The 26,215-nt window shown below is 40.5% G+C and overlaps 1 long non-coding RNA gene across 3 annotated transcripts in view; it reads left to right on the plus strand.

Moving 5' to 3' along the window:
- The window catches only part of LOC134340742 (uncharacterized), a 162,219-nt gene that overhangs the window by 27,340 nt on the left and 108,664 nt on the right, over positions 1–26,215 (plus strand). For all 3 annotated transcript variants that reach the window (XR_010016620.1, XR_010016621.1, XR_010016622.1), the window contains exon 2: positions 16,188–16,406. This is a non-coding gene — a long non-coding RNA (uncharacterized LOC134340742). The remainder of the gene's footprint in view (positions 1–16,187; positions 16,407–26,215) is intronic.

Below are 26,215 nucleotides of genomic sequence, written 5' to 3' on the forward strand. Positions count from 1 at the left end.
AATGTTACATTTTTATTCCAGTCTTCAAACCCTCTGCCTGATAGGATCAAAATAAGATTAGTGAAACAAGAGGCTGACGATTGTGATGGGAAAAGGAGAGCAGAAATGAGAGGGAAGAAAGAAAGGATCATTTCTTTTATCCTTTCTAGCACAGTAAGGAAGTTTTGATCTATGCGACCTTCCAACACAATGCAAGTTTCTGCATCTTGAGATATTTAAAAGGAAAACTTGCATTTATGCAGTGTATTTCTTGACTTCAGGACCTGCTAAAGCACTCATTTAATTATTTTTGAAATGGAGTCACTGTTGTAACATGGGAGCCAGCTTCTGAACAGGAAGATCCAACAACCAAGGAACAAAGCTGTAGCAATGGTTTGGGAGAAGAGAAGTAATTAAGGTAAGGAATCAATTGTGGGAGTTGTCTACAGCCCCCTAGCAGAAGGATTGTGGGGGTGCTCTGCAGACCTCTAGCTGTAACCAGATGATAGAATTCAGCATAAAAGAACATGTAATGGGAGCTTGTCAGAAGGATGAGTGATAATCACACAGGATTTTTAATCTATATATAAGTTAGAATGTTCAGGTGGACATTGTCTTCATTAAGATTTTTCATGATAGTTTCTCAGAGTAACATATTTGGGAGCCTGCAGTAGACCTTCGAATGATGCAGGGAGGTAGGATTAATTCATAACGTCATAGTGAAGAGGCCCCTAAATAGCAGTGATCATAAAATTATTGAAGTTTACATTTAGTTTGAGGGAAAGAAGAATGGATACTTCAATGTAAATAAGGGCAGTGTTGAGGATATGAAAATAGAACTAGCTAAAAGGAGCTAACAAGGTATTTTTACCCACAGAGCGGCTACTCACTGGATGTGTTTTGTTCTTTGCACCATTCTCTGTAAACTCTAGAGGCTGTTGTGCATGAAAATCCCAGGAGATCAGCAGTTTCTGAGATACTCAGGCCACCCCGTCTGGCACCAACAATCTTTCCACGGTCAAAGTCACTTAGATCACATTTCTTTCCCACTCTGATATTTGGTCTGAACAACTACTGAACCTCTTGACCATGTCTGCATGCTTTTATGCATTGAGTTGCTGCCACATGATTGGCTGATTAGTATTTGCATTAACGAACAGGTGTACAGGTGTAGCTAATAAAGTGACCACTGAGTCTATAATGACTAAATGATTAATGTGGAAGGAAATATTAAAGACAAAGCTCAATAGAAATGTAGAATCAGATAATGTGAGTTTTTATGGATATTTAAGCGCACTAATAAAGGAAGCATTTGTCCTTTAAAAAGTGAGCTAGGAGAATTAATGGAAAATAAGGAGATAATATATGATTTAAATTATGTATTCCCATAAATAACTATAAACACGACATTGAAAAAGTAATCACCAGGACAGTAGTACTGAGCAAGTTATTCGCTGACAAGTACCCAGGTCCTGTGGACTTCATTCTTGGGTCTCAAAGGAAGTAGCTGCAAAGTTGATGAATGTGCTGGTTTTAATTTTTGAACTATTTCTTACATTAGAAAAGACACTACAAGATTAGAAAATAAATAATATGACTTCTATGCTCAAAAAATGAGAGAGGCAGAGCACAAAACTACAGATCAGCTAACTTAACACCCATCATGGGGAGATGTTCCAATCTGTTATTAAAGATGTTATATAAGAACAGTTAAAGTCATCTCTTTTTCTCGCCATTCCTGATGAAGGGTCTCGGCCCGAAATGTCGACAGTGTACTACAGGACTGAGCCTCCCACACGTGCTACTCTTATACCGCTGAGGTGCCTGAAATCAGACGCCTGTGTCATGGCACACAAGGCAACCAATGGAAAAAAGTTGCTGCATCTTTCAAATGGGCCAATCGATAACCCGCACAGTAGGAGTGGCTTTTGACCGACAAGTAAACTAACCCGCACATGACATTCCACCCCCTCAAAAGACACAACACTGTGAAAATTCAAAACCCAGGCTCATATGACCCTCACAAGCACACCACTGAACTACATAAAACACAAAAGTACAATACCCGGTACTATAAACCCAATAGTCACCCCCAATTTACTACAGTAGTCCACCAGCCTCCCTGCATCCCAAAAGGCTACCAGCCCTCCTCCAGAGTGTAATAGCTAATGAGCTGGTCCCCCACTTAATCTTATCCCCCAACTCTCATGTGTGATCAGCCAGGTGAGTGATGTTCCTTGACTCGCCAGGAATGTAGGTGCAGCATTCTGGACCACAAGTGCCACCTTTCTTTGTGAGCCGGTAACATAAGACCATTGTTATCAGTTCCTGGGACAACTGCTTCTACTCTGAATGGTGCCGTGAAGGTGGGCACACCCTGGACAGTAAATGGCACACTGGATATGCAGCTCCTAGGCCTATCTGTGGCTCCCCATGGGGTGGTGTCTGGAACATAGGTGCCATACATATACCATCTCAGTGCCCTGGCTGAGCACCTTGCCCAGGTCGATCGGCATAGTAAGAGGGCTATCACAGAAGATTTTGGATGATAACCTCTAACCACCGCCCCCCCCACATACACTGCTGTCTGATGATTGGGGGTCAAAGAGATTGTTGGACAGATGGGAGGGATCATTGACAACGCTAAGGGCCCTGTGTACACAACACTCCTGGTAAATATTGCTGAGGGGTGGAAGAGAGACCCCAACAATCCTCTCAGCCATCCTTGCAATCCTTTGTAGGATCTTGCAGTCAGAAGTCTTGCCATTCCCATACCAGACGATGATGCACCTGGTCATGACTCTCTCAAAGGTGCTCCTGTAAAAATGGGTTAAAATGGGGGGTGGGGGTGCCTCGCTCTTCCTAATCTCCTCAGGAAGTAGAGAGAAGCTGCTGTGCCTCCTTGACTAAAGAGGTGGTGTTGAGGGACCAGCTATGATCATCCATTATAGAGTCATAGAAAAGTACAGCACAGAAACAGGCCATTCAGCCCATTTTATTCATGCTGAACTATCTTATCTGCCTACTGCCATTGATCTGCACCGGGACCATAGCCCTCCATACCCCTACCATCTATGTATCCATCCAAACTTCTCTAAACTTTGAAATCAAGCTCATATGCACCACTTGTGCTGGCAGCTCATCCCACACTCACGGTCCTCAGAGTGAAGAAGTTTCCCCTCATGTTCCTCTTAAACTTTTCAACTTTCACCCTAAACCCATGACCTCTGGTTGTAGTCCCACCCAACCTCATAATTTTGTGTACCTCTATCAAATCTCCTCTCAATCTTCTACATTCCAAGGAATAAAGTCCTAACCTACTCAATCTTTCCTCCAGACCCAGCAACATCCTTGTAAATTTTCACTGTACTCTTTCAACCTTACTTACGTCTTTTTATGTACATTACCAGAAACTTGGTGCTCCTAACTCTATCCACAGAGGAGGCATTTATGTGCAGTGAGAGTCGTCAGCCTGCACCTTCCTAAAGTCCGCTATCAGCTCTTTGATCTTGTTGACATTGTGACTCAAGTTGTTGTGCTCACACCTTTCTACCAGCCACTCTACCTCCTTGTTGATTTGATAAATTGCCATGGAGAATTAAAAGCTCTAGGTGTAGGAAATTGCATATTGACATGGAGAGAAGATTGGCCAGATAACAGGGAAAAAGAATGAAGATTGGCCTGTTATCCAGCCAATCTTCTCTTCATGTCAATATGTAATTTCCTACACCTTGAGCTTTTAATTTTCTGTGGCAATTTATCAGGTTGAGATCCTTCATCAGGATAATTGGTCTTGATGAAGGGTCTCGGCACAAAACATCGACTCTTTAATTCTTCCCATAGATGCTGCCTGACCTGATTTCCTCCATTTTGTGTGTATGTGTTGCCTTGGATTTCCAGCATCTATATAACCATATAACAATTACAGCACGGAAACAGGCCATCTCGGCCCTTCTAGTCCATGCCGAACTCTTACTCTCACCTAGTCCCACCAACCTGCACTCAGCCCATAACCCTCCATTCCTTTCCTGTCCATATATCTATCCAATTTAACTTTAAATGACAACATCGAACCTGCCTCAACCACTTCTGCTTGAAGCTCGTTCCACACAGCTACCACTCTCTGAGTAAAGAAGTTCCCCCTCATGTTACCCCTAAACTTTTGCCCTTTAACTCTCAACTCATGTCCTCTTGTTTGAATCTCCCCATTCTCAATGGAAAAAAGCCTATCCACGTCAACTCTATCCATCCCCCTCATAATTTTAAACACCTCTATCAAGTCCCCCCTCAACCTTCTATGCTCCAAAGAATAAAGACCTAACTTGTTCAAACTTTCTCTGTAATTTAGGAGATGAAACCCAGGCAACATTTTAGTAAATCTCCTCTGTACTCTCTCAATTTTATTGACATCACTCCTATAATTCGGTGACCAGAACTGTACACAATACTCCAAATTTGGCCTTACCAATGCCTTATACAATTTCAACATTACATCCCAACTCCTATACGCAATGCTCTGATTAATAAAGGCCAGCATACCAAAAGCTTTCGTCACCACCCTATCCACATGAGATTTCACCTTCAGGGAACTATGCACCATTATTCCTAGATCCCTCTGTTCTACAGCATTCTTCAATGCCCTACCATTTACCATGTATGTCCTATTTTGATTAGTCCTACCAAAATGTAGCACCTCACATTTTTCAGCATTAAACTCCATCTGCCATCTTTCAGCCCACTCTTCTAACTGGCCTAAATCTCTCTGCAAGCTTTGAAAACCTACTCCATTATCCACAACGCCACCTATCTTAGTATCATCTGCATACTTACCAATCCAATTTACCGCCCCATCATCCAGATCGTTAATATATATGACAGACAACATTGGACCCAGTTCAGACCCCTGAGGCACACCGCTACACACCGTCCTCCAATCTGACACACAGTTATCCACCACTACTCTCTGGCGTCTCCCACCCAGCCGCTGCTGAATCCATTTTACTACTTCAATTGAACCTTCCTAACTAACCTTCCGTGTGGAACCTTGTCAAAGGCCTTACTGAAGTCCATATAGACAACATCCACCGCTTTACCCTCGTCAACTTTCCTAGTAATCTCATCAAAAAATTCAATAAGATTTGTCAAACATGACCTTCCATGCACAAATCCATGTTGACTGTTCCTAATCAGACCCTGTCTGTCCAGATAATTATATATACCATCCCTAAGAATACTTTCCATCAATTTACCCACCACTGACGTCAAACTCACAGGCCGATATTTCTGTATCTGCAGAATCTTTTGTGTTTATGACTCTTTTATGGTTGGCAAGATGTAACAAGTCGTTTACCACAAGGATTGGCACTAGGGTCAATCCCTGTTAACAATTTATAAATGAATTGAGTGAAGACGTTAAAGGTAAAGTCGCTCGATGTGCTGATGACACATATGCAGCTGGAAATTAAGTTGTAAAAAGACACCAAGAAGCTTCAAAGGAGCGTAGAGGGGTAAAATGAGTGGGCAAGGATCTGAGAAATGGTGTGCAATGTGGAAAAATGTAAACGTGCCCACTTCAGTGGAAAAATAGAAGAAAAACAAGTACATAAATGCAAAAGATTCTACAGATGCTGGAAATCTACAGCAACACACAAAATGCTGGAGGAACTCAAAGACGAGCGTCTATGGAGGGGAATAAACAGTCAACATTTTGAGCTGAAAGCCTTCATCTGGACTTAAAATTTAAAAAAAACAAGTATATTGTCAGGTTGGTGAGAGATTGCAAAGCTCTGAAATGCTTGGGGTCCAAATTTTATTCACAAAATGCTGGTGTACAGACGTAATTATAGATATTACCAATATTGCAAGGGACATTAAATACAAAAGTTGGGACGTTTCACCTTAGTAAAATAGTGCTATGGTGAAATGACATCTGCAATATTGTGCACAGCTGAGTTTCTTTATTTAAGGCAAGGTGTGAATGTCTTGAAACAATAAAGTGAAACTTTTGATGGAATGGTACCTGGTGGTGAGCTGTTTAGTGAGGAACATGCCCACTGGAGTTTAGCAAAATAATGAACAACATGACTGAAACATAAAACCCTGTGCAGTCTTGAAGGATGGAGAGGTTAGAACGAGTGATCAGAGTTTAAAAATTAGAGTCCCCCATTTAAGACAAAGGTGAGACAAAACTGGTTCTCTCACAGGGTCATGAATCTTTGGAGCTCTTTTTTGAAAGGCAACAGAGGCAAAGTCCTTTAATATTTTTAAAGCAAAGATAAGATACAGAGGAAGAGAAAATTTATCAGCGATTGGCAGGAACGTGCAACTGAGGCTGCAATCAGATCACCATGGTTTTATTGAACAGCAATACAGATCTGAGGGGCTGATTGGCCTCTTAGTTCACACAAATGTATGTACATTTGTAGCAATGACATAATGAGCTGATAATCTATTGTCATGATCGCAAAATGTGTCAGTCAGGACACCAGGGAGTAACTTTGGAAGTAATGCCATGGGGTGTTGCATTTTGACCTTGGCATTGTGGGATTCATCATAACCATTCCCTACCCCCACCTAACAGTTGTGAACTAATGGCATAGTTATTGATCTTCAGCCTGCACTGCAGCCAATAATATCTAAGCTGCAACTCCAGTGCATTTCTAATATTTGTTGTCTTGGAAGAGATATTAAACCAAACGCTGTACCTCTTTACAGCCCTGAAAATCTAGGATAATCTTTAGATTAAATCTGAATCACCCTTTAGATTTCTGCTGTTTGAAATACTCTTCCAGAACTGCTGCACCTTGCTAATTATAAACAGCCTCTTGGGTCCGTTCTCCCCACTCATTTTGATTATAACTGATCAGTATATTGGCTCCATTTTCCTGTCCTCGTTCTGCATCCCTTAACAACAAATCAAATGTCTATCAATTTCTGGTTTGATAGCTCAGCTTTTGTGTAGAATTTCAGATTTCCACTGTAGTTTATGTTTATTTTTGGGAAAAAAGAATTTCCTGAATGGACCATCTCCAACTTTACAGTTTCATCTAGTCAAGAGTGTATCCCTTGAGGGAATTATTATTTTGCATCAGCAAGTTGATTTCTCCAAGACTAGAGGTTCATATTACCCTTTAGTAAACCTATGCATCCTATGTATAATTCTGATGAATCTGCATCTTACACCTTCCAAAGCCAAGATGTCCTTCTGGAGGTATGGTGCCCTAACTGTGATAATTTGCTGAGAAGCGACTACGTCCTGCAATACTGGACCACAACTTGTTTATGGTATCACAAAAGAAGGCAATTCAACCACTGGATTCCTGCCATCTTTCAACGTAGGAATCCCATCTGACTCATTCCTTGTATAACCTGTACTTTGCCACTTCATTCACTCTCATATGCGGCTTCAGCCTCCTTTATTTCTTTTGCCGTTTATCTACAGTAAGGGGTAATCTACAGTAACCAGTTTACTACCAGCAATGGTACATGGGAGGAAATCAGGAGCAAATGGCAGAACTCGTATAGTCAGAACTTGCATAAATACTTAAAGCAGCTTTCCTCAATAGAACAAAATTATCTCAAAATCTGTACAGAGATTCTCATCTAGTAAGCTGCCTCTTCGCACAGTCCTCGTGTAAATGATACTTATGCAGTTGAGGTAGCATTTCCCCTTTTAATGAAGTTTTAACGGTTCGCCATCTCCTAAAACAGTATCCAGCTCCATTATGGACATTCGTCTCCCAACATCGAGGACATCTTGAAAAGGCAGCATACATCGTTAAGGGCCCCCATCACTCAGAACATGCTCTCTTCTCATTGCTACCATCAGGGAGGAGGTACAGGAGCCTGAAGGCCCACACTCAATGTTTAAGGAACAGCTTCTTCCCCTCCGCCATCAGATTTCTGAATGGACGATGAACCAACCCATGAACACTACCCCAATATTTTTTGCTCTCTTTTTGCACTTCTTATTTAATTTGTATAGAGTACTATGTAAAAGTCTTTGGTGTGTATATGTGTATATATTAAAAAAAAGCAAAGGTGCCTAAGACTTTTGCGCAGTACTCTATTGTCAACGTGGAGCAGAGAGCAAGTTTGTAAATCTGGCAGGGGCAAAGGATGTTGGGAATGGTGAGGGTGGAGCGCCATGGGAGGGGTGAGGGACAGGTGGCAGAGAAGGAGTGCTGAGGTGGGGTGTGGTGCAGGTGCAGACACACCCAGCCCTGAGATTCCAGACAAGGCCATTTGATTCCAAACAACTGGTTTATTGATCCATTACAGAATGTCTCTGGTGCTTCCTGCTCCCTCCCTCCTCCCTTCCCCCTTCCCCCTTCCCCTTTTCCCAATCATGATTCCCCTCTCCCTGCCCCCATTCCCATTCTCTGTCTACTTTGGCTCCCAAGCTATACATATGTGACTAAGACTTTTGCACAGTACTGTAACATCATTTCTTATTCTAGTCTATAGTATGTTTTATGTATTGCACTGCACTGCTACTGCAAAACAACAAATTTCACAACAAATTCAAGTAATAATAAACCTGATTCTGACTATGCGCCTGCATCCTCCATTGCTCTGACTTTTTTTGAATCTTATTCCCCAGATCCCAAGTTGCTCAATCCTGTTAATCCACCATTTTTTTCATAACTCTGTGGAATCCTGTATTCAATGGTTCTGGATGTTCGGTTGAAGATATACATAAGGAAAAGGCCAACACATTTTTGGATTCTAAAGGAATCCAGGAATTGGGGGATTGTGTAAGGATAATAGATAAGGTACAACATCCATCTATGATCTTATCAAATAGTAAAGCAAGCTTGTTCCTTTCTTCTGTTTCTGATGTTATGTTCACTCTTATGCTTGGATTAATATTTGCATCTGAGCTTTAAAATTCAAATATAAAATAAAAATAGAGGATGCGGGAAATATTTAGTAAGTCAGGCAGCACCTGTGGAAAGTGAAACAGTTAATGTTCCAAGTCTGAGACCTCTCTCTTTCTGAGCTCTGAAACCTGAAGCCTTTACTGATTCTCTTTCCATAAATACTGCTGGACCTGCTGAGTGCTTTCCTGTTTTTATTTCCAATTTCTGGCATGTACAGCTTTTTGATTGCCTTTTAGCTGCTAAAATTCTCATTCCTCTTTCCAGACCTTTCATGTCTACGCTTGTCCTGGGATGACTTTCAGCCCTGGGGTCTCTGCCGATCTCCAATTCTGATCTCTTGCACATGCCCGGTTATCAGAGCTCGACCATCGAAGGCCATCTGTTCAGTTCCGAGTAGTCTCAAAGGAAAGCATTTCCTTGCAGTCACTCTATTGAGTCCATCAAAGCTTTAAAATCAGGGCTGGTCTGTTTTACCACAGATCTAGGAGCTCTGGGGTTTACCTACACCTCAACATCTCTTTAACTCTCCCCTCACTGAGCCAGATTTTGATCTTCTGTACAGATTTTACATATGTGGTTTGGAGTTGGTTTTAATTTAATGACAGCATAGCATGTTTTATTGTGTTAAAGGTTCTATATAAATGAAGGTTACTACTATTATTCTTATGAACTCATTGCCTTTTATATTTACACACTGTGTTAGGGCTATGGCAGTTCCTAGTTAAACATCTTTCAGCGAGGCCACATTACCTGCCTCCCAGTTGGACAGCCTTCTTTTAGGTCTTGTTATTGTGTCTAGACTGTTATTTGGCTCCTCAGAGTAATTTCAATGGTATCAATAACGCCTGGGGGGAAAATTAACTAGGGAGCTGCTGAGCTCCGAGTGGTGGCTGAAATGTGAACAAATAAAGCAGTTGCTAGGATAGGGTTACTAAATGTGCAGTATAGTTGTTGCTATATGCTGTCCTCAGCTTCCAAAATTTGGTTCCATTGCAGTCAATTAAACAGAGTTTCCGAATGGAGTACAACACACAACCGCTGTTATATTGTGTCATTACTGGCTAATGACTGTCCATTAAGAACTAATGTCTGTGCTTTATCAGGCCTTAGTAGAGGCAGTAAAATGGAAAAGAACCGTTTTAATTATCTGATTCTCATTTTGAAAAGTTCATTCATAAATTGTCGCCTTTGTACTACATTATTTGACCTTTTCAGTTAAAGTTAGCTGGATACAAGTTCAGAAGCATTTTTACCACAGAATATGGAATTTTCTACCAGTTGGAATAGTTGTGGGTGAGAAGCTATTAAAGGGAAGCTATATGAATACATACTGAGGGGAAAAAAGGAAATGTTTGTGGTGGGGGTGGAGAGGAGAACCATAAATACTAGCACTAACTGATGGGCTGAATGGCCAATTCTGTCTGCACATTCTGACAATAATATTAATCAACTCTGAATTGGATTGGCACACTGCATTTAGACCATAAGACTTGGGAGCAGAATTAGGCCATTTGGCCCATCAAGTCTGCACTGCCATTTGATCAGGCCTGTTTTACTTTCCCTCTCAACCCGGTTCTCCTGCCTCCTCCCCGTAATGATTGATGCCCTTACTAATCAAGAACCTACCAACATCCGCTTTAAGTGTACCCAATGACCTGGCCTTCACAGCTATCTGTGGCAATGAATTCAACAGATTCACCACCCTCTGACAAAATAAATTCCTCCTCATCTCTAATAGACTTCACTGTATTCTGAAGCTGTGCTGTCTGGTCCTAGACTCACCCACTATAGGAAACATCTCTCCACATCCACTCTATCTCAGTGTTTCAATGTGATCCCCTTTCATTCTTCTAAACTCCAGCAAGTACAGGCCCAGAGCCATCAAACACTCCTCATATGTTAACCCTTTCATCCCTGGGACAATTCTCATAAACCTCCTTTGGACCAGCACATCCTTTCTTAGATAAGGAGCCCAAAACTGTTCACGATTCTCTGAGTGCAATCTGACCAATGCCTTATAAAGTCTTAACATTACATCCTTGCCTTTTGATTCTAGTCCTCTCGAAATGAATGCTAACATTTTTGTAAGGATGTTAGACTAATTATGTAGGTGAGTTTTTCTAGGCAATAGAAATCTCTGTACTTGAGTTTTCTTTTCTACAACTGCATTGCATGCTGTCAAAAAGTCTTTAACATAATGAATAATATTTATTTATATATAACATATTTATCATATTACCAGTGAGAGATTTTGAGTGCAGTAGATTTTGTTATATATATTCTTTAAAACTTGATATATCCTTCAGGATGGATTATAGTCTTTATTCTGGTAGGATATTCATGTGATACAGCTATCAGTAATACTGTATATTCAACATAAAGAATCCCACTTACCTAAATTGCAATAGAGCTTGGGGTTACAGTTACATTTGGTTCAAAATATCTATCTCCATCCTATTGGGCAAAGACATCCAGAGATGTACAGTTAGCAACCTCAAAGTTCAAAGTAATTTTATTATCAAGGTACATATATGTCACCATATACAACCCTGAGATTCATTTTCTTGTGGGCATACTCAATAAATCCATAATAGAATCAATGAAAGACCATACCAAGTGCTTGATTATAGTCGGCCGCTGGTGGGATGTAAACTGCAGTCAGGATTATGAAGGCGAACTCCCTAGGTAAATAGAATGGATGGTATTTGACCATTAGGTGTTCCAGGTCAGGGGAACACGAGTTCAACAAAACCGGCACATCGGAGCACCGCTGAGAGTTTATCATGAAGTACACACCTCCAGCTTTTGCCTTTTCCAAATCAGCATTTGGTTCATTCTGTAAATCGAGATGCCTTTGGGACTGATTGCTGGGACTGATTGCTGTATCTGGCGTGCTGGGAGAAAGTCACGTCTCACGCAGACATAGTACACAACAGTTTCTCATTTCCCTCCGATGGAGCAATCTTGCCCTCCAGTCTTCAACTTTGTTCTCCAGAGACTGCACATTTGGTCTCATGGGTGTAATCAGGTTGCAAGGGCTCGTTGGCCTGGAAAGACCTGTTACCGTGAAGTATCCCTAAATAAAATACAATATGAAGGAACTCTATGCATAAAGTTAAAGTTAAATTGTATTTTTGTTGCAGAATTGAAGAATAAAGGACATAATCTATTAAGCAATAAAAAAATAAAGCATTGGAGTCACTGTAAATTATTGTGATTTGCACAGTGAATGGCTGATGTATTTTAGTGCATTGTGACTGGGGATTGTCAGAATTACTGTAACAAGGCTAGATATGAATTCCTCCTTTAGTAGGAGATAAGGTTGTCTGCTTATCTAATGTATTTCAATACTGAATGTACTCTGCGTTGAGGTTGCACAGATACTCAGTAAAACACTAAATCAACCTATGACATCCTTTAGCCCTGGAGTGAAGGTTTAGCTTAGTAATGGCATTCTAGTCCCTGAGGCAGTATGAGGTGGGATTCTGAATGTTGCTGGAGACAGGAGATCAGAGATCCATGGTTGACAGAACACCGTTAAGGCTGATGGATGATCTCGTGTTACTTAAGTGAAGATAAAACAGTGTGTTGTCAGTCTAAAACTCATAACTAAGTTGTCCTTGTGTAAATGTGGGAGGTTGTTATACAGAGAGTTTGAGAAATGAGGGCTCATAAACACTTCCTTGGAAATATTTCCATCAGCATGGTCAGTCCCACCTGACTGAACAGTTTGAAACAAACCAGCATACAAAGCCACAAGGGTGATTCAATTAATAGGAGTCATTCAGATCAGGTTTCTGTGTGCATTGCCTCTTCCACCTCCTCCCCCCACCTACCCACAACTTCCCCTCCACCCTCCTAGCTCTCTATCTCTCGCTATCTCTGTACCATTCTGTCCCACTCTATCTCCATCTATCTTTTCTTCCTTACCCCCCAACCTCTCTCTTTCCTCTCCCCATACTGTCTTTTTCCTACCCCTGTACTGAGTCACCAGATTACAACAGAAATAAGGACCATGAATAATTTCAATAGGAAACTTAAGTATTAATACTTAGGAAGGATAACAGATACATTTAGAGGAAAGCTAGTTATGGACATAAGGAAGAAAAAGACCGGAAGGATGGTAGAAGAAGGTTAGGAGAAGGCCGGCATAGAGTATACTGTAAGCATTAACTTAGATCAGATGGATGGGAGAGTTAAATATATCTAATAGCCATAATTGGAAAACTAGCATTTTTGCTACTACAGATTGCTGTATACTAACATTTATTTATTAAGATACAGCACGAAATAGGCCCTTCCAGCCCTTTGAGCCACGCCACCAGCAACCCCAGTTTAATACTAGTCTAATCACAGATAAATTTACAATGACCAATTAACCTACTAACTGGTACGTCTTTGGACTGTGGGAGGAAACCAGAGCACCCAGAGAAAACTCACGCATTCCACAAGGAAGACGTACAAACTCCTTTCAGAGGACGCCAGGATTTAACTCTAAACCCTGACGCCCCGAGCTGTAAAAGTATTGTGCTAACCAGCACGCCACCATGGTGCCCATCTTCTAGAGGACTGAGGATCTGGCTGAGATCATACCTCTGCTTTGCTGAAATGTCTCCTCGTTCTAATTTCCAGTAAGCAGGTTCACATTGGCAGAATGGCTTTTTGGAGAAGGAAGTGAAACTCAAACAGTACCTGTAGCAAGATATCCATTCTTGGGATATTCTGGAATCATACAGCATTGGGGAAGACCACTTAGCACATCCTGTCTCTGAACAGTTTCTATGCTGTAGTAGGAGGGTAAGCAGAATGCCAATTTAAGATAATTGGTAAAAGTTCTGATATTGGGTGGACAGTGGGTTGGGGTTCAATGAGTGAATTTTTTTCTATGGTGTGTCGTCAGCTGGTGTGCATTGGCTGAAAGGGTAGCAGGAACAGACTTATTAGTAACTTTAAGGTGGTGGTTGTTGTCCATCATGTCCGACGATGACAGGAGACCTGTGTGGGAGAGTTTTTAAAGTGAAAAAGCCATTGCACTGAGGCAGTTCCACTCTCTCGAACTCAGACGTCTGAGTCAAGTGCCACAAACTGGGCTCTTCCTTGGTTGCATCTTCCATGCCTCATCTTGCCCTTTGCCCTCCGCAGAGTGTTGCAGTTCTGCCTTCCTGGCTGTTGGATCTCACTGTTAGATCTCATCCGTCCAGTCTGCCAGAGCTGATTTCGCATGCTGGGACAGGCATGTCCCTAACTCACCGGGATATGAGGCCGCCAGCTACCCTTTAACTTTAAGAGAATTAGGTATATACACTTGAAGAGAGATTAAAACAAGGTGATAAGGAACAAGCATGAGGGTAGGTTATGAATGGTCATTTGAAAGAACTGCCATATCAGACAAATGCTTTTCTCCTGTGCAGAATGACCCAACTGACTGGATAGCTTCCGATCTTGCTGCTGTTAAACTTCAGTGTCAATGTATATCAAGGAGAATTAAGCCCAGAATTACTGTTAAATTTAATATAATAAGGGTAGCATTTTGCTTTTAACAGATGTATAATATTGCAGATGGTAGATAGTTGTCACAACCACGGATATGGCAATTGCGCTTGTGAATTTGCACATGTCAGCTAATCATTATTATATTGTGATAGTATTTAACTCCATACTCGATGTCGTAGTGCTTGTCGAGACTCAGACAGAGCATAGCAACACTTTGCTGCTGTTTTGCATTCGGCCTTCCCTAAGGTATTGGACTTTCAAGTCAACTGACCCTGAAGGCTAGGGGTATTCGTTTAATGTTTATATGTTCTTTCCAGCCGCAGTGTTGGCTTCATTTTCCTTTTGAGAGTTTTAGTTAACAGCCCTGTTTGGCTTAGCGTTTATTGTTTTATTTTCCCTTTAACACTGTTCACATTAAAGTCTGTGAACTATCGACCTGTTTCAGTGTCTCTCACTCCGCACTCGGGCCATGTCCGCAGCTGGTAACGTGGTAACGTTAATTCCCTGAGATTGGGAAAATGAGAAGGAATGCAGTTTGGAATTCCTGCAACTCGTTACATGAGTTGCATATAGTTGAAAGCTGGTGTTTTGTAGTGCCTCATAAACAAAGGACCAAGTCAGAATTACAGAAATATGGCTGCACTGTTGTGATAGAAAACAGCTTCTGGAATAGGAAATGCAGTTCCTTCTTGCCTTCGTATTGAATATCGAAAATGTCATATGCTGAACAATAGTTGCTTTTATCCTGGAGGGAGGGTCTAGTTTAATAGTGGTATTGCTGTATTTGGCTGGTAATGTTAATGGTTCATACCTAATTTCTGGACAGAGTTCCTTCTGTCACTTCTAGCTTGACTTCCTTTCTGAGAACTGTGTGTGTCTCAGTGTTGCACTAAAGATAGAATTATCAAATACAGAATGAGGGTAGTCTTTTAAAAGTTATTATCAGGTGGCAAGGGTTTTAGTATTTGAAGTGGAAATGCTTTGATTCAGCGTGTAATTGGTTTAGGATTCAAGATTATTTAAAGTCATTTCCAGTACACAAGTGTAAAGAACAATGAAATAATTGTTATCCAGATCCGATGCAGCGCAAAAAAACACAATAATTTAAAAAGCACAAATATAAATACATAAGATAGCTTATATATATATAGATTGACTGTATGTCCATAAAGTGACGCTCGGCATAGGAGTGTCTGTACATAAGGTGACTAACAGGAAATGATAAAGTAGTGGTAAGGAGGGGTGTGTTAATGGGTGTGGGTGTTGATCAGCCTCACTGCTTGGGGAAAGTAACTGTTTTTGAGTCTGGTGGTCCTGTTGTGGATGCTATGCAGCTTCCTTCCTGATGGGAGTGGGACAAACTGTCGGTGAGCAGGGTGGGTGGGATCCTTAACTGTTCCATTATGTTAGAGAATGTATGCAATATACAACCTGAATTCTTGTTCTTCGCGATATTGCTGGCCTTTCTCTGGCACCTTTCTGTATATATGTCCTTGATGACAGGTAACCTGGTGCCAGTGATATGTTGCGATTAAAACCATGAACTGTCAGCCCCTGTTTATATCTTGATGATTCCATCCATTCCACCCATACTTCTGAGATGTAGGTCAGATATATTTCTAGCCATCCCTTGCTCTCTCCGTTTAAACTTCCCATTTCCAGTTATTCTCAATGTCACAGACTCAAACTGCACTGGAGGCTATTCAAGTTTAATCTTACTCTGCTCTTCCTCCTGTATAGCTTTGGGTTTTATAATTGTTCCTTTGTTGTCTTCTTTTCTTGGATCTCAAAAAGCAAAGCATCTTTTTATCTACCCTTTTCTTTTCCTTCCAGTTGTAAGGTGAAGTGCAAAGATGCAGACGACCAGAAGTCGAAGGCTGGTGGATTCTGCTCCCTGGATGAGATTGTTGCTCCGCGTGTGTGTGTGTGTGTGTGTGTGTGTGTGTGTGTGTGTGTGTGTGTGTGTCTGTGTGTGTGTGTCTCTCTCTCTCTCTCTCTCTGAAGCAAGAAGTGAAACAACCTTCAACTGTGAAAACAAGTCAAACTCACAAGGTCAGTAGCTTCTTTTTCCCCATCAGAAGGGTTGTGTGGGACTTTAGTACAGAAGTATGTCTGGGTTCTGCTACTGACCAGACAAATTATCCAGGTTCAGGGACAGGTTTTCTGCCTTGAGTTGTGCATGTCATTCAGACTCCCAATTCAACTGTAATAGCAAAAAAAGCACTGCTATGTCTGAGGTGATGTCTTTGAAGGGGATGTTAAATGAAAGTCCTGTCTGGTATGTTTATATATAAAAGGTGTCATTGTTTTATTTGGGGGAAGGAAAGGGGAGTTCTTTGTGATATCCTGGCCTATGTTAACTCCTCAATCAAAATAATTTAAAAAAAATTAAAGACTACCTAGTTATCATCCCAAAATGCTGCTGTGGATACATTGTGCAGTCACTTCCTATCTGTAAGTAGAACCACTTATCTGGGAGATGTATTGTTGGGTGTCTAATCCATTGCTTATTGCATGCAATACTCTGCAATTTAATTTATAGAAATGTGTGTAAAACAAAGGAAGACAGCAAAATGCAACAAGTGCTGTCAGCCTTTTTTTAAAGGTTAGCTTTATTTGTCACGTACATCAAAATTACAGTGAAATGCATCGTTTGCATCAAATCAAATCAGCAAGGATTGCGCTGGGCAGCCCACAAGTGTCGCCACACTTCCAGCGCCAGCATAGCGTGCCCACAACTTACTAACCCCAACTTTATTTCTTTGGAGCGTGGGAGAAAACTGGAGTTCCTGGAGGAAACCCACGTGGTCATGGGGAGAATGTACAAACTCCTTGTAGGCAATAGCGGGAATCGAACCCCAATTAATGATTGCTAGCTGGCGCTGTAAAGCAATGCACTAACCGCTATGCTACTATGTCACAAATATTCCCATGTCTTTCCCTCTCCACCAACAAGACCTTTGCTTATTCAATGGCGGGTGGAGAAAATTAAGGTATTATTGGTGTCGAGTATATCCCAGTGTTTATTTCTGGGCTTACAGAACACAATTGGATATTGTTAAGAGTGCTGCAGAGATTCATCAGGAGATTATCAGGTTGCAAATGGTAGCGAAACGGAACAAGTATGTGGCGTATCTTCCAGGAAATTCCACAAGTTTAAAGTGTGAATTGTTTGGCATTTTTAAGATTTTTATAGAATTTAAGGTAATTGGAGTGAAACTCGTTCTGCTCTAAGACAATAGGAGAAAGACTGAATTAAACCCAGGACATTCCAACAGAAAAGTTAAGAAAAACTCTTTAAAGTTGTTAGACTTTAGCAAACAAGGGTATAAAAGGGTATAGAATAAAAATGGCTGGAGAGGCTTAAGATACAAGCAAGTCTGGATTTCTTTGAATGTTGGAACATATTTGAGAAGAATCATTGTGTTCTTTATGATAAAGCTTATCAGTATTGCATGCACTGAGGATTGCACACAATGACCACTGGATTAGACACCCAAACTGACAATATATCTTCCAGACAAGCAGTGGTGTGCCTTCCTCTGCTTCCTGAGCCAATGTTCTGCCTTCCGGGATAAGGTTTCCAGGGTGCTTGAAACTTAACCTTGGCAAGGATACAAATATTATGACAAGAGGTGATCCGTATTGCAGAGCTTGTAGATGCCCAGAGAAATATAGTCAAGCTGGAGAAGGGAGGTGAAAATCACTGTGATTCTGATTAGCACTTTTATGTGAAGTAGAATTTTACTATCCATTCACCTCGAAATTCACCATCTAACCAGAACTTGAAATTGCATTTCAGCGTGCTTCAGATGAAATACAATTAATAAGTACAATTAATAATTGTGCAATTTAAATTAGCATCACCATTATAGTTAAGTAGAGTGCAGTTAAACATAACCAGGCAATGGGAGTCACAAATCCACAATTACGCTTGAAAAGTAATCAGGCACAAAAGGTGTTATTATTTTAAAAAATACATTGGGGACTGAGAGCTAGGTAAACATATTCAATAGAGGGCTGAACTATTTTTGCTACTAGAGTTTGGTAAAGCCTTGATTTTATTTGTATATTTAGATTTAAAGAGAGTAATTACCAATGTATACATTTCGTTTGTAAAATTAAGATGGAAATGAGCAACTTTGTAATGTGTTTTATCCTTGTATGATATTTAAAGAAAACTCAGTTTGAATTAAGAAATTTTGTTAAGCTGATGTATCTGAAATTCCGAAACCCTAATATGATTGGTTACTGGGTTTAAGACGTAAAATTAGGACTAAATCTGATATGAATATTCAGAGAATTGGATGAAAACCATTAAAACTGTTATGATTTTCTGTATCAATATACCATGTCAGCCAGAAAATTCGCAAAATTCTCATTTGCAAATTGAAATTAAATAATAAAAGGGGGAAAGAGAAAAACTTTAAATATTTGGAGCAGAAACCCTTTTTTCTTGTGTTGGCAAATGCAGCTGAGAAACCCAAATAGATTCCACAATTATCCCACGTGTAAACATATCTGGGGTTCTCCAACAGCTTTTGTCTAGACAGAGAGATCAATCAAGCAAGCCTTGGCCTTGCACTTTGCAACATTCAATCTCCACACCTCATTTCCATTTTGAATACAAACGTGAGTGCTCACAAATTGAGTAAAAAAAAATTGATAGTAATGCATTTCTTTGTGAAGAAATGTAAGACATTTTCTGAAACAGCAAAAATATGACCCGTAATTGTTAATCTTTTCATCCAAGAAAATTTTATGCTAATGTTTTGTCACTAAAGTAAATGTTTAATGGTTACAATGGAGGGATACATATTAAAATATTTACAATTGTGGAAGATCATTATATCAAATAATGTTTATTTGCCAATACCAGAAAGTGCAGCCTCTCTGACTGTACCTTTCTTTTCCTTTCTCTATGAATCTTCGTTTCTCTCACCCCACTCTCTCTTGCCCCTTCTCTCTCTCTCTTGCTCTGCTGTGCTCTCTTTGTCTCTCTCTCTCTCGCTAATATGACAATGTATCAACTCAGAAATTGTGATGTGCATATATTTTTCAATTTAATTTAGAACTTATAAAATATATACAAAGGACAGTGTCCTGTCCATTTCCATCTTTATCTAGCTTATCTTGGATCCAATCAATCACGATCAATATTTTCACAAATGAAATATAATTGCATTCATATTATTATCTATGCTTCACTTTTGAAAGTATATATCCATAAAATTGTTTTCTAACAAATTGTAGGCAGCTATTGATAACTTATTGATGCAGCCTTTAGTATGATTGCACAAATTTCCTTTCACAGTTCATTAATATCGCTGTCATTCTGTTTGCAAAAAAATTCTTGAATGAAATTAAAGCCAACAATTCAAGTCATATGTTTGCTTTGTTTTCACTTCCATTTTCATTTGCTGCTAATGAGGTTTTTGAAACTATTTCTAATTGCTAACTAAAGTTGTCTCAGAAATGTGTGCAGTACACTTGCAAAGTGCAGAATAAATTGAACTGACTACTATTTTGGAAAAGTCTTGGAGCAGACCATTAGAATGTATAGAATAGAAATAAGTGTAGGCCCTTCAACTCCATATCCCAGCTTCACTATTCAATAAGATCATGGTGGATACTGTATGTGTAATTTCATCATTTTCCTGCACTAGTTTAATTTCTAAAAACATATTGGCCTCTTGAATACTGTCAGTGACTTTCCCTCCACTGATTTATTGGGAGGAGAATCCTATAGATTCACTCCCCCCCCCCCGCCCCCGGGTGAAGAAATTTCTTCTTTCCATATCCTGAATGATTGAACCCCTACTGATTCTAATCATCCGAGCCAGGGAAGACATTATCCAGCCCGCCAAGCTCAACAAGAACTTTATATGTTTCAATGTGATTATCTCTTACTAAACCCAATCTGCTTAATCTTTTCTCAAAGAAAGAACCCACCATCTTAGGAATCAGTCTGCTGAACCTTCATTGCACTCCCTGTATCATAAGCATAGGAAGATTAAACCTGTACATAATATTACAGATACAGTCTCACGAGTGCTATACGTATAATTGAAACAAGACTTCTACCTTATTACTCAAATCCTCTTGCGATAAAGGTCAACATACCTTTTGTCTTCCTAATTATTTACTATATTTAAAGGGAAACTGTCAGCAAATCATGTACAAGGACTGAGTCCTTCTTAACATCTTCCAATCTCTCACCATTCAAAAAAAAACATGTCCCAAGTTTCTCAATTATTGTATCAAACTGGACGACTTCATATTATTCCACATTTAAACAGTCTTGGTCTTTTCCATTCACATAACTTGCTCTAATCCTCTAAAATCTTTCTGTTTCCTCCTCTTCGCCCATGTTGCCATCCACCTTTGTCATATCTGGATCCTTGGAATATTACAGTTGATCTTCTCATTCATTTCAGACAGATAATATGAAATGCTGGGACCAAGCGCTGATCCATGCAACACTCTTATGTATTACCCTAAATCCCATGTGCTCTAATTCTGTTCAATAATCTCTCATATGGCACCTTATTAAAGACCCTCTGGAAGTCTAAATACAATATATCACATCCACTGATTCACCCTCATCTATTCTTGTCTGTATACAGTGTGCAGTGAGACTGTGAAGAAGGACAGGCAGATGATGGGGCAAAATTGCAGTTAGTGGGATGAGCTGAAGTGTAACATGGAGGCAAAATTGAAAAGAGTGATGAATACAGGACCGAAGGTGTTATACTTGAATGCATGCAGTATGCAGAATAAGGTAGATGATCTTGTAGCACAGTTAGAGATTGGAAAGTAGGACATTGTGGACACTGTGACCTTGCTGAATGAAGATCATAGTTGGGAGCTTAACATTAACCTTCTATCGAAAGCACAGGCAGGTCTGCAGAGCGGGGTGGAGTGGCTCTGTTGGTAACAAATGAAGTCAAATCCTGAGAAAGAGGTGACGTAGAATCATCAGATATAGAATCTTTGTGGGAAGTGTTAAGAAGCACCAAGAGTAAAAAGACCCTTAGCCCCCAAACAGTAGTCAGGATGTGGGATATAAATTTCAATGGGAAATAGAAAAGGTATGTAATAAGGGAAATGTTACGATATGCAGGTAGATAAGGAAATTGTTACAGTCTGCAGGTAGATTGGGAAAATCATGTTGGTGCTGGATCCCACGAGAGGGAATTGTAGAAAGCCTACAAGATGGCTTTTCGGAGCAGCTTGTAGTTAAGCCCACTAAGTTAAAGGCAATTGTGGATTGGGTGTTGTGTAATGAACCAGATTTGATTAGGGAGCTGAAGGTAAAGGAACCCTTGGGAGGCGGTGATCATAATATGATAGAATTCACCCTACAGTTTGAGAGGAGAAGATAGAGTCAAATGTATCAGTATTACAGTGGAGTAAAGGAAATTACAGAGGCATGAGAGAGGAGCTGGCCAAAGTTGATTGGATGGGATCACTAGCAGGGATGACAGCAGAACAGCAATGGCTGGAGTTTCTGGGAGCAATTCAGAAGGCGCAGGATTGATACATCCCAAAGAAGAAGTATTCTAAAGGGAGGATGAGGCAACCGTGGCTGACGAGAAGTCAAAAAAGGCATAAAAGCAAAAGAGAGGGCATATAATAGAGCAAAAATTAGTGGGAGGCTGGAGGATTGGGAAGTGTTTAAAAACCAGCTGAAGGCAACTAAAAAAAAAATGAGAGGAAAGATTGAATATGAAGGTATGCTGGCCAAAAGTATCAAAGAGGATACCAAGTGATTTTTTTTCAGCTATGTAAAGAGTACAAGAGAGGTAGATGATATTGTAGCGTAGCTGGAGATTGAGTGTTAGATACTAGCATGGATAGAATATTGGCTGATTGGCAGGAGTCAAAGGGGGCCTATTCTGGTTGGCTGCCGATAACAAGTGGTCTTCTGCAGGGGTTGGATATTGGACCGCTGGAAAATGACACCGGAGGGGTAGAATTGGGTCGGAGGGGCAAAGAAATGGCAGACGAACTTAACAAGTAATTAGTATGCCAGTAATTCGAGAGTGTCAGTGCAGAATTGAGTTTAGTTGCTATTACTAAAGAGAAGCTGAAAGTTTTGAAGGTAGATAAGTCACCTGGACCAAATGGACTACACCCGAAGGTTCTGAAAGAGGTAGTTTAAGAGATTGTGGAGGTATTTGTAATGATCCTTCAAGAATCACTAGATTCTGCAATGGTTCTGGAGAACTGGAAAAGTGCAAATGTCACTCCACTCCTTAAGAAGGAAGGAAGGCAGAAGAAAGGAAATTTAGGTCAGTTAGCCCGGCGGTCCCCAACCACCGGGCCGCAAAGCATGTGCTACCGGGACGCATGTCAGCGCGGGAAGGAGGTCAACTCCTCGAGCTTGCAAATGATGACGGGCTGGAAAGTATGTTTGACACAACATCTCTGCTGGCATTCTGGATCAAAGTCAAGGCTAAGTATCCTGAGATAGCCACGAAAGCACTGAAAACGTTGCTTCCATTTCCAACATTTTTCTGCAATGAACGCAACAAAAACTCAATTGCGGAATAGACTGGACATCAGGAACCCCCTTCGAGTATCGCTGTCTCCCATCACCCCTTGATAGGACCGTCTTGTTGCAGGAAACAAGCCCAGGGCTCCCACTGATTCAGCGATATTGGTGTGTTGCAATGTTTTTATATGTTCATACGAGGAAAATATATGCTGTGTGTTTAATATCCAAACGTTACTTAAAATGTTATGATGCTATTGACTATATGTGACTTATATAACCATATAACAATTACAGCACGGAAACAGGCCATCTCGGTCCTTCTAGTCCATGCCGAACGCTATTCTCACCTAGTCCCACCAACCTGCACTCAGCCCATAACCCTCCATTCCTTTCCATATACCTGTCCAATTTTCTTTAAATGATAATACCTGCTTCTACCACTTCTACTGGAAGTTCGTTCAACACTTACTTCAAGCTCCCCTGTCCTTCCCTGATAATTGACTTATCACTATACTCATGCGAGGAAAATATGTGCTGTGTGTTTGGTATTAAACTCGTTAGATAAACCCTTTTAGAAAAGAAAATTGAGTGTATTAACCACTTATCATTTATATTCCGGTCATGATTAACACCCCCCCGCCCCCGAACAGAATCGCCAAAAACAATTTACAGGGAAAAAAGATCGGCTGGTACACACGTGCGCAGGTTATGCCTGCGTACTGGTGCCCGCGCAAGGCTTCATGGTCATTGTAGTCTTTCTCAGGGGTAAGCTCAATGTATTTGACTGCTACTCTTGTTCATTGGCAACCCTAACCCGTCGCCCCCGACCCCCGCTCGGCCGGTCTGCAAGAATATTGTCAATATTAAACCGGTCCGCAGTGCAAAAAAGGTTGGGGACCCCTGAGTTAGCCTGACCTCAGTGGTTGGGAAGATGTTGGAGTCTATTATTAAGGATGAGGTTTCAGGGTACTTGGAGGCGCATGATAAAATAGGCCAAAGTCAGCAGAGTTTCCTGAAGGGGAAATCTTGCTTGACAAATCTGTTGAAGTTCTTTTGAGCAAGCAACAACCAGGATAGACAAAGGAAAGTCGGTAGATATTGCTTAATTGGATTTTCAGAAGGCCTTTGACAAGGTGCCACAAATGAGGCTGCTTAACAAGATAAGGGCCAATAGTATTACAAGATTCTAGCATGGATAGAAGATTGGCTGATTGGCTGGAGGCAAAGAGTTGGAATAAAGCGGGCCTACTCTGGTTGGCTGCCAATGACAAGTGGTACTCCTCAGGGGTCAGTATAGGGACTGCTTCTTTTCATGTTATATGCCAATGATTTGGATGACGGAATTGATGACTTTGTGGCCAAGTTTGCAGATGATACAAAGATAGGTGGAGGGGCAGATAGAGTTAACGAAGCGGGGAGTCTGCAGAAGGGCTTGGACAGATTGGAAGAACGGGCAAAGAGGTAGAAGATGGAATACAGTGCAGGGAAGAGTATGGTCATGCACTTTGGTAGAAGGTATAAAAGCGTAGAGTATTTTTTAAATGAGGAGAAAATTCCAAAATCAGAGGCGCAAAGAGACTTGGGAGTCCTTGTGCAGAATTCCTTAAAGGTTAATTTGTAGGTTGAGTTGGTGGTAAGGAAGCTAAATGCAATGTTAGCATTCATTTTGAGAGGACTAAAATATAAGAGCAAGGACGTGACGCTGAGGCACTGGTCAGACTGCACGGAGAAATGTAAGCAGTTTTGGACCCCTTATCTAAGAAAAGATGTGCTGGCATTGGAGAGGGTTCAGAGGAGGGTCACAAGAATTATTCCAGGAAAGAAAGTGTTAACAAATGTTTGATGGCTCTGGGCCTATGCCCACTGGAGCTTGGAAGAATGAGGGGGAATCTCATTGAAATCATTTGAATATTGAAAGGCCTTGACAGAGTGGATTTGGAGAGGATGTTTCCGATCGTGGTTGAGTTTAGGACCAGAGGTCACAATCTCAGAATAAAGAGACATCTATTTAGAACAGAGATGGGAAGGAATTTATTTAGCCAGAAGGGGGTGAATCTGTGGAATTCATTGCCATTGATGGATGTGGAGGCCAAGTCATTGAGTATATTTAAAACAGAGGTTGATTGGTTCTTGATTAGTCAGGTCGAAAGTTATGGGGAGAATTCAGGAGAATGGGGTTGAGAGGGTAATAAATCTGCCATGATGGATTGGTGGAGCAGACTCAATGGGCCAAGTGGCCTAATTCTGCTCTTATGTCTTATGGTCTTATTCTGCAAATTACAACAAAATCTAACAAACATCAAACATGACAGTCCTTAAATAAATTGATTTTGACTCTGCTCGGTCCTGTTGCCATTTCTTTCTTCTAGCTTCTTCCCTGCAAGTGGTGTGAAGTTAACTGGTCTATAGTTCCTTATTTCCACATCCCTCTTAAATGATGGGGCTACATTTGTTATTTTCCAAAACATGGGAACCATTCCAGAATCCTTGGGATTTTAGAAGACGATATTCTATTATTGTCTTTGTCATTGTTCTTAAATCTCAGTATCAGGTCACCAGTTCATGAGTTTAACCATCGCCTATCAGTCCCCATTAATTCCTTCAATATTCATTTATTGGTAATGATAATTCCTTTGAGCTCCTTATCCATTCCAGACCTGTCATTCTCCACTTTTTCCACGACTTTTTTTCTTTTGTGAAGATGGATATAATATATTTCTCTTACTTTCATACCCAGTAACTTTTTATTACCGGAACCTAGCCCAATAGGTGCAGACATTGGAATAGTGATCAGATCAGATAGGATCAATGTGAATGATATAGACTGAAAAGAAAGTAAAATGCTTTTCTATAGAACCTTTCTTTAATACAGAACATCCCAGTAAATGAAAAGCTTCTGAAGTATAGTCTTTCTTGCCATGTAGAAAGCATGTTAACCAATTTGTGCATGGCAAGCTCACAGAAATATCAATGTGATTATAACCAGATGATTTGTTCCTGTGATACTGGATAGGGCTAATTATTGACCATCTGTTGAAATATCAATATTCTTTTTAGGAAGTGAATATATTTTTTTAAAAATGTAATGTATGTATTAACTTGCTTTCTGCAAAGAAAACCTTGATTGTCCTCTTAGTTTCCTTAGATTGATGTTGAACATCCTGAGGGCAAGGGGAAATGCAGTTACTGCACGAAAAGATTTTGAGGCCTTTAGTTGTTAATTTTTAATGTAAATGTCGAAGTAAAAAGCCTTTAGGACACTCTGTCCTTGTGCTGTCTAGCTCAATTGAACTGCTTTTAATCAAGTTTATGGCTTACAATAGGCATTCTATAAAGCCATAACCACTGATTTTCCCCATTT

Source organism: Mobula hypostoma, chromosome X2 (assembly GCF_963921235.1).
Source record: "Mobula hypostoma chromosome X2, sMobHyp1.1, whole genome shotgun sequence".
Taxonomy (NCBI): Eukaryota; Metazoa; Chordata; class Chondrichthyes; order Myliobatiformes; family Myliobatidae; genus Mobula; species Mobula hypostoma.